This window comes from Drosophila tropicalis, unplaced genomic scaffold, assembly GCF_018151085.1.
Source record: "Drosophila tropicalis isolate 14030-0801.00 unplaced genomic scaffold, ASM1815108v1 contig_980, whole genome shotgun sequence".
NCBI lineage: Eukaryota > Metazoa > Arthropoda > Insecta > Diptera > Drosophilidae > Drosophila > Drosophila tropicalis.
Window position 1 is genome coordinate 937135 of NW_027173484.1, and position 14931 is coordinate 952065.

At 34.6% G+C, this 14931-nt stretch overlaps 1 protein-coding gene across 1 annotated transcript in view; it reads right to left on the minus strand.

Annotated features, from left to right (window-relative positions):
• LOC137586371 (dipeptidyl peptidase 4) overlaps window positions 1-11823 on the minus strand; it is a 369935-nt gene extending 358112 nt beyond the window's left edge. The window contains 1 exon segment of the mRNA XM_068302388.1: window positions 11771-11823. The gene's annotated coding sequence lies outside the window, so the exon portion shown is untranslated.
• Window positions 11824-14931: the final 3108 nt, after the last annotated feature.

Consider the following 14931-nt stretch of genomic DNA (forward strand, 5'->3'; position numbering starts at 1 on the left):
GGTCCTTCGAGAAAAAAGGAACTCTGTAGTTTTCCCCCACCAGTGGTAAGAGACTCAGAGAGTGAATCAGCTCCTTAAGAGTTTGAGATCTAATGCAAGTGTAAATGCTTAGACCAGCTAAAGGTAGCAAAATAAATAACTCTTGTTTTCCCCCACCAGTGGTAAAAGACAGAGTATAAAATAAAAGCAAAATATTATTGCTTAATAAATTGAAAGTGCGTGCGTTCGAATTTAAAGGCAGTTTGGCTAGCGGAGCAACTGTAGTAATTTCGGCGGCGGAGTGGTTTTGTGTGTGGCGTATTCGAAGCCCTAATATCGAAAGTTAAAAAAAAAACATCCTCGCCTATACATACACTATAGGCGGTTACAAGTCGACTGGCAACAAGAAGCAGATTAACGAGGCAGTTGCAAGTCGGCAACAAGAAGCAGATGAATGACGCATTTGCAAGGCAACAGGATAGTTGCAAAGAAGAGGCTACTTAAGAACAAGGAAATCTGGTGCACTGACCGGTACCGGTACCGCCTGAGCCCATAGGCCCAGGACAACAGCAGCAGATCAACAGCGAGAGGGGCAAACCGCCACTTTCGCCTGCGAGGGAGCGTCAGTGCAGCCAACCGGCGACGACCAGCTGACGCAGAGGATAATACGAGGCATACAACAAAAGACAATGAGACAATCAACACCTTTACGGATAATAATCAGCAACCGCGATTGAAGTGAACCGATAGCGCTACAAAGAGCGCCCAACAAAAATTAATAATAAAACTGTGCGCTGCGTCGCATAATTTTTTTAATGCACTGCGATGCATATTTTTTTTATATAAATTATAAAACAAACTATGTAAAATTGTGCGGCATTAAAGCTGTTCAATTAGAGTGTGGCCTGAAAACCACACGCAAAACTAGGTAGGGATATATGTAAAAAAAAAAAGTAATATACATTCATATATCCTATAAGACAAAAATGTTCACTAATAAGGCTGCAAAAGTGTTGGAGAAGCAGGCAGAGTTACATGCCAGGTTAAGGCAGTTAGAAGCACTAGATCCTAGAAGCATAACTGGTAAAGTTGTAGAGGAAGTAAAAGAGATAAGGAATCAATGGATACCTAATAACAAAAAATTGATCCAGTCTGCTCCAAATTTCGAGCATGATTATTTCAGAAATAAAATACATGAAGAAGCTTTAACGATAGTTGCCAAAATTATAGCCATAGGAGAGTCAGAAAAACCAGGCACTAGTAAGTCGGTGTGCGTTGAAGCGGAGGCAAACATGTCAGAGATAGTTGATGATAGCATAGAAGAGTCGCGCGGGAATGCGACCTCCAGTAATGAAAACCCTCAGGTTAACCAGGAGATATTTATGGATAGAGTCCAACAGCTCCAGGAATATTTGGATAGAGTAGTCAAAGATTTACACACTTTAGACAATTCAACAGGCAATGAGACATGCATAGTGTATGTTAATAAGATCAATTATTTATGGGAGAAAGTTCAGGCGTGCCAGGTACTGACAAGTAATGCAAGATTTAAGAATACTATGGATGATTTAGAATTCGATGTCCGGAATTCGCTATCAGCGTTAGAAATGAAAATGAACAATAAGGAAAATTGTAAGAGTGAGAATGTTACCGTGAGGTGCGAATTACCGGTGTTGCCCAAGATTCAGGTACCCACATTTGCTGGAGAGGCTAGAGAATGGGACCTGTTTGTAGAATTGTTTACGGAATTAATTGAAAAAAGAGAAGATTAAAGTCTTGCGCTTAAGTTTAATTATTTAAAATCCGCGTTAAAAGGCGAAGCAAGGAGCATGGTAGCTCATCTATTGTCAGGTTCAGCTGACAATTATTGTGCCGCTTGGGAACTATTAACCAAGCGGTATGAAAATAATCGGAGGGTATTTTCCGAGCAGTTAAATCGGATCGTTGATTTACCGATGATCAACAATGAATCCGCAAAAAGTGTAAAAGGAGTGATTGACATAATTAATGAGTCAATACACTTAATTAAAATTAAAGCAAACTTGTCCGATGAAGTTGCCCTGATATTCGCTCAACACATACTTCGAAAATTTGACAGAGATACTCTACAATTATATGAGAGTCAAATTAGAAAATCTAGGCAGATACAATTGCTATCTGATGTCATGGAATACTTGGAGCAAAGATATTGTTCGCTAAGTGCCATGAGCAAAGAAGAGAAAAAACCGTTACAGAAAACACCGGGTTCAGTGTTCCAAGACAATTGTCCGATTTGCAAAGTTGCAGGGCATAAGGCGTATAAGTGCTATAAATTTAAAGGTTTGACACCAATGGAAAGGTATGAAATGGCCAAAGAAGTACAGATTTGCACAAGATGCTTGAACCATTCAAGCAATAAAGTATGCACAAATGAAATGGTCTGTTCAGTGTGTAGTAAGGGACACCATACCTTACTCCATTTTGAAGAAAAACAGGAGAAAGTTAATACTTGTGTAACGGCACAATCAACACTGTTGGCTACAGCTCTAATACAAGTAAAAAATGTAAATGGAGGATATATGACTCTAAGAGCCCTTATTGATAGTGGTTCAGAGAGTACCATTTTGTCTGAAAAGGCGGCTCAAATACTAAATTTACATAAAATTAAACAATATACAGAAATAAGTGGCGTGTCGTCAATAAAATCCAAAAAATCAAAATATAAGGTAAAAATAGATGTGAGGACGCGGAATCCACGGGATAAATTTCTTAAGGTTGAGGCAATTGTTTTGCCAAAATTAATGAAAGCTCTTCCGTTAAAAAAAGCAAATGTGGATATGTCAAAATGGCAATCCTACGTACTTGCTGATCCTACCTTTAATAAACCTGGTAAGGTTGATATAATAATGGGGGTAAACGTATACACCCAAATCATAAAAGAAGGAGTTACAAAGATTGATGGCCTACTAGGTCAAAATACTCAATTTGGTTGGATCGTCTCGGGATGCAACAAATCAAAAAGTAATAAATCTGTAGTCGCAACAACAATAGATGTCACAGGTTTAAAAAAAGCGTTGGGAAAAGAAGAAGAATGGTAATAGTGAGGATAAATACAAGACAATTCAAAACAAACTCAACCACAAAACTCAAGAAACAAGTCCGCATTTGACTCCCCCGGCAGGACCTCACCTTAGAGGTAAGATAAAAGCTGAGGTAAAAGAAATAGTTTTTCAAAGTAATAAAGAAATAAGTTTATGTTCCCCGGCAGGACCTCAGTTTGGAGGTAATGTAAAATCTGGGGAAGAAAAAATATATATCCCAGAGCCAGTACAAAATGAAAATATTCAGATGGCAATGGTTAAATTAAATAATGATCATCTAAAAAATAGTGACAAAATAGATTCCGGTAACAAATTGTCCGAGTCTATAGTACAAAAAAGGCAGATATTGCAAAATGTTCATAAAGGGGCAACATTTAAACGCTCAAAGGTCAGCTATCAGCAAAATGTCAAAACGGTGGAGCAAAAGCCGAGAGGTAGAAGTTGTTGGCCTTCAAAGTCTCCACCGTATAAAAAGGCTAGAAGTCAACACAGTAATACAGATCAGGAGTGGGTAGATATCCCGAAACAAAAATTGTTAAGCATCGGGCGATATTAGTAAACAAATTTGGTAAATCATACAAAATAATAGGAAGTCAGTTTATAAAAAGGATAACATTGAGTTGCTAGGGTTAACTTCTCTCATGTAGCTCGTCATGCTTCTTTAACAAGAGTTATCTTACTAATGACAATATTAAAATTAATTTGTATAAGACAACTAACTTTTTAAATCAAAAACGTCGCATTTGGCGGCCCTTTGGCAGAATGTTTAAGAATAAACATCGTGTTCATCTGAAATGGCTTCACCAAATCAGATTGAATAAAGAAATATACAAAACATACAAGAAAAATAAGTCATAAAGATTCCTATGACAATTATTGCTTAATTCCAAAAACAAAAATAGCTGATACAAATTCATATTTCAAGTATGGCTCAAAAACCAAACAAAACATGCATCCACACTCTGTGGAAAACACTTAAGATTGTAAAAGCGGCGCGGTATCAAGTAACCGACGCTGAGCATGAAATATAAACTATTTTCAACCCCCTAAAAAAGTGGGTCATTAGAATAAGATATTTTTAAGAACAATTGTCGCCTCCTAGAGTCTAAGAATTCTTTTATATACACATACGTTTTGTTAATAAAATCAGTTCAAATTTTGAATTCAACGAATGAAGATTGGGTTATTCTTCTCCTCCGGAATCCCTATTCAAACATAATTACAAAAAGAAAATATTTATAAATTTTTTTTAGGTTAATTTTGCTGCCAGCAAGTTAAAAAGGTCTTTTTTGTCTAACACGAGAAGTTTTTAATATATTAGTGTATCTGAACCTTTTGTAGTCCTTGTTTTTACATTCCTGTGCTTCTTCGGATAACTCTTCAATTGGTAAACACTGATACTGATATCCTTTCCGTGAGACGGCCGGCTCAAGCCAAACTTTATTTTGTTTTCACGAAACTTGCCAGATTTCTTGCTTGCGATCCATTTTCGCCTTAAGTTATAGTGTGTATATTTGATTTTTACTTTAAGCTTCGTATTAGCGTTTTTGAATGAAACACCCATCTCATTCAGCAATCCCATTTCAAAATCATTTGGGTTTTCTCGTGGAAAACTTTCAAAATCCTTTCAATCTTTAACAACATTTTTGCAAATAAATAAAACTGTCTTGAATTGCCAAATACTATTCAGTCCGGACTTAAGGTGTTTCCAATTACGAAGTTAAAAATAAACTGTCGCAAACGAGAGGAATAATTAGCACTTTATATTATAATTTTTAAACTAACTAGGTATAAGTCCATATCGGTATATCCCTTTTTGTATTAATTAGTTAAAAAACTTAATATTTACATACAATTAGGTAAAAAAAGGACCAACCTGCAACAAGGACCAATTCAATAACAATTTAAATAATTATTAAAATTTATGAAATATGCTATTAATAAAGAACATACTTTTTAGATACAACCAACAAATCAAAGATCGATTGTTGAAATCGTCCAATATTCAGTTTGAAAGTTGCGATATTTTTTTAAAATGATCATTTTTTCCTATTGATCATTTTAAGACCGGCATGAATCCAACTTGTTAGCGCAAATGAGCGCTATGTGTATTGTTTGTGTCGTCGTTTAATGCTTGATGTTGGAGTTGGGTGAGACCGAGAGCGTGGAAGTCGCATGGAGCGAATTCGCTCGCTCCGCCTCGTTAGTTAAAAATTTTAATAAAAATTAATAAAATTTAATAAAATTACCACTGAAAGCGAGCGCATTCTCTTTGTATTATCGAAATCACGTCAATTAACGGTCCAATTATATACTGAAAATATATATATACGAAGTTAAAAATTTTTAAACTATAATTTTTCACCACTGAAGGGGAATTTAGCACCGCAACGATCTTCATTCCTTGAATTCAAAATATGAACTGATTTTATTTACAAAAGTGTTTTGTATATAAATGAAATCATAAAATCTAGGAGACTACAATACGTATTTTGATGACAGACGTTTTTCGAGCGTTGAAAATTGTTTATATTTCATACTCGGCGTCGGCTACTTGATACCGTGCCCCTGTTACAATCATAGGAATTTTTATGACTTATTTATGTTTTGATATGTTTTACTTTCGTCTTGCCTAATTCTTTGGTTTATCTGATTTGGTGAAGCCATTTTAGATGTTTATTCTTAAACAACCACTCTTTTACAAAACCCAGATTTCAGCAACGAGTTTTGCATAATCACAGATACAAGTAAATACGCATGTGGAGCAGTCCTCACACAAAATAAAAACGAAACCTAACTCCTAGGAGCATACGCATCAAGAGCACTCAGAAAAAGTGAAAGCAACAAAAGCACAACAGAACAGGAATTCTCAGCTTTTCATTGAGCAATAACACATTTCAGACGATGGATCCCAGTTCCAAGCTGACGCAAAAGAGACTTGAATTAAAGGAATATAATTTTACAGTAGAGTATCTAAAGGGTACAGACGATTATGTAGCTAATGCCCTATCGAGAAGAACAATCACGGACTTAAAATATCAAAGAAGCTAACATCGGCTATGCCGAAGTTTATATGTATACCCTTGCAGTCCTTGGCAATAATAGTTTTACATGATCAAAATTTGTTTTTTGCAACTCAATTCATCAATATACAAACAAAACAATTTTGCTCTTTTTACTACTATTTGTTTTTCTTCTTCCCTCATTCCTTAGCAAAGCAAAGCACGCATACACATACTGTTCATGTAGTGTTGCGTCTGTGTGTGTATGCATGTGCTCTGTTAATGACGTATGACGTAGTAGACAGGAAGCAGCGCTGCCGGCAGAGCTGGGAGCAGAGCAGAGATTATTATATTGACTGTAACTTGTGTTATATTTATCCGATCCGATTCAAATTGGGATTTGGGGTTTTACAGATGGACATGGCTATATCGACTCAGCTTCTCATGCTGATCAAGAATATAATACCCTCTGCAAGGGTATAAAAACATACAAGTAAATAATAAAATTCTAAAAGCCGCTACCAGAATTCAAAGTAAACAGTTAAACTCCCACGCCTAAACAATGAAGCAAGTAAGTCGACTCGTCGACTAGGGTATACCATACACCAGGTGAAACAAATATTTTAAAATTCGAAAACCAAATGTACATATGTCTATTAAATTGTTTTTACATGTTTCATAGTATGTGCTATCTCGCTCACTCTACGTACACACGAGCACTCTAGCGCCGCTACTAGCCAACGGCCAATTCTGGCCTTGTGGACCGCTTAGTAAAATACGTTCATACGCATATTTTGCATGTTTCTAGTCCGATTTCAATAAAATTTGGTAGTTTTGTAGAAATAGATAATATTAATTAGTCTGCCGAATTTGAATGCGATAGTCAAAAAACTACAGGAGAAAATCGGTTTTTTCTTAATAGTGGAGGCGGAAGTGGGCGTGGCAAAATATGAAAATATATATACTCTGCGCGCATACTAAGCCAGTATACATACTAAATTTGGTGACTTTAGCTTTGTTTGTTTCTGATAAAATCAGTTTTGTTTAATTTGCGGGGGCGGAAGTGGGCGTGGCAAAATTTTTAAATAGCCAGTTTCTGTTTCGCGTCTATTAAACTAGTCTGCATACCAAATTTGATGTCTCTAGCTATTATACTTTTTAAGAAAAACAGTTTTATGTTATTACTGGGGGCGTAAGGGGGCGTGGCCAAAATTCCAATTAACTCTATATATGTACATAATACACGAGTATACATACCAAATTTGGTGGCTCTAGCTCTTATAGTCTCCGAGATCTGCGTGTTCATACGGACGGACGGACGGACGGACAGACGGACATGGCTAGATCGACTCGGCTGTTCCTGATCAAGAATATATATACTTTATAGGGTCGGAGAAGCTTCCTTCTGCCTGTTACATACATTTTGGCGACTTTAATATACCATTTCACCCTATGGGTGTATGGTATAAAAAAAGAAGATTTGCATAACCATTTGCATACGAAGCCATTTTAATGACGAGGTACGAAGAGCAGTGACCTTGAGAATAACAGATAATCTATGTACACTAAAACATGAGAAAAAAAGTTAAAGCAAGAATTGACGTTAGCGATATGTCAAGGTCAATTCGTTCAAAGGCTTGAAAAGGAAGCCGGTATACTTAATATCAGACAACTCAAAGTGGCAGTGAAAAGACCTTTGAAACCATTTCAAAATAATGGGCAATAAAATATTGCAATCTTTAAGAGTAGCGCTACTCAAGCCGATGAGCCTATTAAAAAAATGATATATGATGAGAAAGAAGCAATGCGGTTTACATTCCATTATGACCCAATACAAGGTCTCACTGGAATAGCTAGTACACTACCTTAAATAAAGAAGCATTATTATTGGAAAAAACATGCGCGAAATATATCAAAGTATATATAAAGAAAATGCTAAAGGTGTCAAAAAGCTAAAACATTTAAACACACCAAAACTCCATTGACCATTACTGAAACTCCACAAATGGCTTTTGGCAGGGTAATTGTAGATACAATCTGTCCACTACCAAAATCAGAACAAGTAAATGAATATGCAGTAACTTTAATCGATTTAGTTAAATACCTTGTAGCAATACTAACTAGATACAAAAGTTGGAAAACAATAGCAAAAGCCCAATGAAGACGTTCATTGTAGACATGGGAACAGTATATGAAAATTCCATAATTGAAGCTGCATAAATCTGCATAAAAAAAAATTTTTTTAAACTGCAAATAAAAAAAAAAAAAAAAAAAACCCAAAACAAACTAGTTTCGGGCAGGGGTTGAACCAGGATCTCTTCACTTTTAGGCAGGAACCCCACCCCTTACACCGCCGTGCTGATTGAAAACCACTCGGCTTTTTATCTATAAGTCACCGAAGCTATAACTTTGAAGGCGATTTATTAGAAAAATATAAAATAGTGCGCTGAACTATTTCACACAGCTTCAAATGACGGGGTATTTAACAATATATCCCAAATTCATCCAAATCGGTGATTCGCATTCCTGAAGATCCTTTTGTTAGACGACAACTACATTCATACACTAGCCTAGGACTCAAACCAGGATCCTCGTTGTTAATCTACCGAAGACTGCATTACAAACATATTATAGCACTTAGTCACAATATTTATACACAAACACGTTACATACATGAAGGTGGCAATAACACATGTGGCACACCGACTATGTGGCATCCCTAAAGAGGTGGCGGGCTTTCGGCCGGAGGTTGCCATGAGAGTCGAGCGTCAGTAGCGGAAGTCGTCAGTTGTCGGTCGAATAAGTTGTCAGCTGAATTAAGTCGCAAGTTGTCAGTTGTTTAAAATTGTGTAAAGCCTATTAAAAGTTGTAAAATCCAAATATCCAAAACAATATGTAAGCTTATTTTGTGCAGGCACGAAGTAATTTGACTGAAACGGCACAATGGTATTTAGAATCCACTTTTGTAAGTTCGTAAGACTAAATAAAGGCCGCGCTAATTGCAGACTTTCGTCATACAATGCAAAGCGCAGAAATTCATAAGAAGTTAAAAAGAGAGAAAGAAGAAAAAAATGAAAGCTTTCACGACTACATTTTAAATATGAAGAAGAATGCTATGCTTGGTAAAGTAGATATGCCGGGCTTCATAATCAGAACTTAATCGACACTATGATCCCACTATGAAGCATGGCGGTGAAAGTGTCATGGTTTTGGCATGGATGACGGCTTCGGGAGTTGGAATCCTGGTTTTGATCGAAGGAACAATGGACAGACATATGTATCTATCAGTTTAAAAGGAGAATTTACTTCAAAGTGCAGAGATATTGGGTCTAGAGTACCGATTCCGTTTTTATCAAGATCCAAAACACAAATCCGGCATTGTCCAGTCCTGGTTGATCTGGGATTGCCGATATGTGGTCAGTCCTCCTGTCCAGTTTCCTGACCTTAATGTATTTGAAAATTTTTGGGCAATATTGGACATGACCATCCGGAATAGGTCAATTACCAATAAAAATTACCTTAAAAATGCACTAATGGAAGAGTGGGGAAAAATATCCACTGAAGTCACAAAAAAGTTGGTTTCCTTGATGGAAACACGCATTAAAGAGTCCATTAAACAAAATGGGCGTCACACTAAATACTATTTAATTTGTTTAGAATAATTTTTAAGGTTAAATGCAGTGCACGAAATAAGCTGTGACATACAAAAAGCCACTAATGTTCATTTTTTTAATTTTAAAAAGTTATTTTATAAGTAAGAAAAACAATGAAGTACCTAAATATAGTATAAATGATCACTAAATAAAACTACATTCAAATTTTTTTGATATCTTCAATAATTCAAGCGGTACACGCTGTTAAAGTTTTACTGCACCCATGCACGAAATAAGCTGTGAGCTACTGTAGTGGTCCGATCCTAACAATTTTCATACTTGATCTGCTCCAGATAATAAAAAGCACACAAAAATTTCAGCCCGACAGCTCTTAAGATGGCTGAGTAAAACGCATATGCACGGACGGACAGACGGACATGGCTATATCGACTCAGCTCATGCTGATAAAGAATATATACATATGTATACTTTATGGGGTCGGAAACGCCTCCTTCTGTGCATTACAAACATCTGAACAATTTTATAATACCCAAGGGGTATAAAAAACATGCTTGGAAATATCTTTTCACTTTGACCTTGAATATTATAGCACCGTGGACACCCAGCACTCTGCGCAAAGAATCATTTTGAAGCTTAAGGAGTTCTTTGACAAGGGGCCCCACTGCGAGCTATGCATTCATTAGATATTATAAATTTAAAGCATTTACTTTACTTGGTGCATGGTACACCGGCGAGACGGCTTACTTACTTCATTTTCTAAGTTTTTAAGCTATTAAGGAAAAGAGTAGTATACCGTCTTTGAAAGTCCTTTATACATACATGCATACATACATGCATACATACATACATACATATGTATATATGTACATATGTATGTATGTGTATATGTATGACGTCATGCTATTAAAACAGTATCAATGAGTGTGAGACATACATACATACATATGTATGTATGTACTTACATTTGCACATACATACATATGTATGTAATAATATATAATGGTCATGAATTTCATTAAAATTAAACATATGTATGTATATTTTTTTCGTTAAATTATAAACAAAGTTGGATGATACTTTTAAAGGCACCAAGTTTTAAAGTTTTTTTACAGTGTCTAAAAGGTTTTCAACTTACATTTCGTTGTTGATAAATAGTTCCATCCGTAAAAGCAAATAAGTGTGTACTTAAGTACATATGTATGTGTTGTATTTACACATGTTTGATATATGTATGTATGTACATACATACATACATACATATGTATGTATGTATTATAAATACATACTTTTAACTATTTTAAAGTTATTGCCGAATTATTCTATGTACTTAAGCTTGATTGTATTTTTTTTAAATTTCTTAGTCGTCTCTTTCATCAGATATGTACATAAATTTTCAAAATATGTACATACATACATACATATACATACATATGTATACAAACTCTATTAACCTTAAACGTATGTATGTATGTACATACATACATAAGTTTGCACATTTCAAACAATTATTTGGCGAAAACAGATTTGCACATTCATACAAGTATGTAACTTTTATATTAACACATCATTTTTAAGTACCACTTCATCACAACGAAAATTTAAACACTTTAATATACAAATGCACATATGTATGTATGTATGTACATAAATAAATAAATACATATACATACATATGTATACATACATATAACACACTCTTATTTAAAATTTTTCCATACACACTTATGTACATTATATACGTACATATATATACATACATACATATGTATTATGTGTGTATGTACATACATAGGTGTTTTTATGAGACCATGCGCCGTTCACTAACAAATAGTCCAAAATAACACGAATGTATGCATACGTACATTACATATGCACATATTTTCTTAAATTTTTTTTTTTAATTTTTTTACGCAACGTACATATGTATGTATATGTGAAAACATATGTATGTTTGTGCAATTATAAAATAATGTTGCAAATATTTACATATATCTTCTATTGTACGTAAAGATACAATTTTAATGGTGACAAAAATTATAATGGATTTTATGTGCATGAAACACCAAACTATCTTTTTAACACTATAAATCACAACCTTATAAAACATTAGCGGAACTTAAAAACTTGTATTTCAATAAAATACACAATTTGCGGAAGACCATTATCCAGCAACAGCCAATCCTGGACTGAAACCTTGTTTCGCCTCATGTTAAAGATTTGCAAAAAATGTATTTGTATGTCGAGAATTTGTTCCCCATGCTGAGAGAATATTAAGCAAGGTACCGAATACGCAGAAGTAAATTTCCCCCATTTGTGAGAATTGCATGCCACGGGGGTTGCCGAAATAAAAATATGTACATACAGTGGCTCACAGCTCATTTGACCCACCTCATATTTCAAATTTTAAAGCAACATTACTTTTTCCAGTGGTGATATTAACAAAAATTAAATGCATTTTTGATTGTTAATGTTTAAACTTAAGAAAACAATCTTCAATTTTACGATATGGTTAACAAAAACTAAAAAAAAAAGAACAATTTTATGTCACAGCTTATTCATACATATGTATGTATGTATGTACATATGCATGTACATGTTCATACATGTACACTCATGATGAATATAATAGGTACACCCCTTAAAATTAATTTTTTTTGACTTTAAATTAGCACACCTTTTTTTCTTTTACCTTAATCAATAAAATTTAAATGCACATTTGTTTATTGAACATTTGTGTATTGTTTACCATAATTTGGAAAAGAAAAATTATTTTATTCAAAAGTTACAACAAAAAATATGAAATTTCAGAATTTCGTGCTTGATGAAAATAATAGGTACACTTTAATTGACTAAGTTTTATTTTTTTTTTTTTTGGTTTTGAAATCACTGAAAATCTATTTTTGTTTCATTATCTGATAGGATCAGTCTCGAACAGAAAAAAGTGGCAACAACCGACAATTGTGGGAGTGCGTCGAAGAAGATTTCGATAAAGCTTTGATTAAGAGTATCCCCAATCGGATGAGAAAAGTAACTGTAAAATTAAGGTGGATACATTCCATATTAATCAGATAATGAAACAAAAATAGATTTTCAGTGATTTCAAAACCAAAAAAAAAAAATAAAACTTAGTCAATTAAAGTGTACCTATTATTTTCATCAAGCACGAAATTCTGAAATTTCATATTTTTTGTTGTAACTTTTGAATAAAATAATTTTTCTTTTCCAAATTATGGTAAGCAATACACAAATGTTCAATAAACAAATGTGCATTTAAATTTTGTTGATTAAGGTAAAAGAAAAAAAGTTGTGCTCATTTAAAGTAAAAAAAATTAATTTTAAGGGGTGTACCTATTATATTCATCATTAGTGTATGTATGTAAATACAGTGTACAACTGTCACTGACGGACCAAAACCTTAAATGACTGCATTTGGCGACGCGCTTAAACTACATAATTTTGGTATCAACCGAAAGAGAAAAATTCCATGACCACTACCTCAAGTGCGCCAGAGCAGCCGAATATTCCTCCACTTTAGAGTTTAGATTAAAATATTTGGCTACCAGGGCGGTCAAACAGCGCGCCAAAATAAAAAATAGCGTTTGACAACACTGAAATATAGCTTTAGCCGATTTTTCCACTTTTCAACACTGAAATCTCGAGTAGCTGTAGTAAATATTTACCAAATCTTCTTCTACCTTGATTCTATTCATACATACATACATACATGTTACTCACGATTTACAGCATGATGATCGATTGGCCCATTGAAAGGCTGCAAATCAAATGGTTAATTAAAAAAATGAAGTAAGTAAGTCGACTAGTCGACTTGGGTATACCATACACCAGGTGAAACAAATTTTTTTAAATTTCGAAAACCAAATGTACATATGTCTATTAAATTGTTTTTACATGTTTCATAGTATGTGCTATCTCGCTCAATCTACGTACACACGAGCACTCTAGCGCCGCTACTAGCCAACGGCCAATTCTGGCCTTGTGGACCGCTTAGTAAAATACGTTCATACGCATATGTTGCATGTTTCTAGTCCGATTTCAATAAAAGTAGTTTGGTAGTTTGGTAGAAATATATAAGATTAATTAGTCTGCCGAACTTGAATGCGATAGTCAAAAAACTACAGGAGGAAATCGGTTTTTTCTAAAATATGGAGGCGGAAGTGGGCGTGGCAAAATATGAAATGATGTATACTCTGCGGGCATTCTAAGCCAGTGTTCATACTAAATTTGGTGACTTTAGCTTTGTTAGTTTTTGATAAAATCAGTTTTGTTTTATTTGCGGGGGCGGAAGTGGGCGTGGCAAAATTTGTAAGTAGCCAATATCTGCGCGTCTTTTAAGCTAGTCTGCATACCAAATTTAATGTCGGTAGATGTCATAGATTTTAAGGAAATCAGTTTTATGTTTATTCGGGGGCGTGGCCCAAATTCCAATTAACTCTATGCATTTACATACTACACGAGTCTACATACCAAATTTGGTGGCTCTAGCTCTTATAGCCTCCGAGATCTGCGTGTTCATACAGACGGACGGACGGACGGACAGACGGACATGGATAGATTGACTCGGCTGTTGATCCTGATCAAGAATATGTATACTTTATAGGGTCGGAGAAGCTTCCTTCTGCATGTTACATACATTTTAGCGACTTTCATATACAATTTCACTCTTAGGTGTATGGTATAAAAAGTGGGACGTTGAAGGGTCATCATCAACAAAAACTGTATATACATAAAAAAAATTAAAAAAAAAAAAAACTTTATATGTATGTCCGATAATAGCGTAAGTATATTTGGTGATATATCTTTTATACCCACAGTGTGGTTATTCGAAACGAAATCAGTGGAGTCCACTCCGAATGTCATAAACAAAATAGAATCATCAAATGCTGATATGAGATTAACGAACTATTGATAATTGTCATAATATTGTGCTTTTGTCCGATTCCTGAACACAACAGATACATGCCAAATTATAGGCATTAATAATTTAAAATTCGAATCACTTTCGGACTACGAGGTGATTCAAAACCCAACAGAAAATAGAAAAGTGTCTGTACTTAATAAATTGAAGAACAATTTTCCACCATTGTTTAAAAAGCAACTTGAAGAAATATGCACACAGTATAGTGATGTGTTCGGACTTGAAACCGAACCAATCACAACAAATAATTGAGACTTAATGATGATGAGCCAGTATATGTCAAAAATTATCGATGTCCGCATAGCCAAATAGAAGAAATC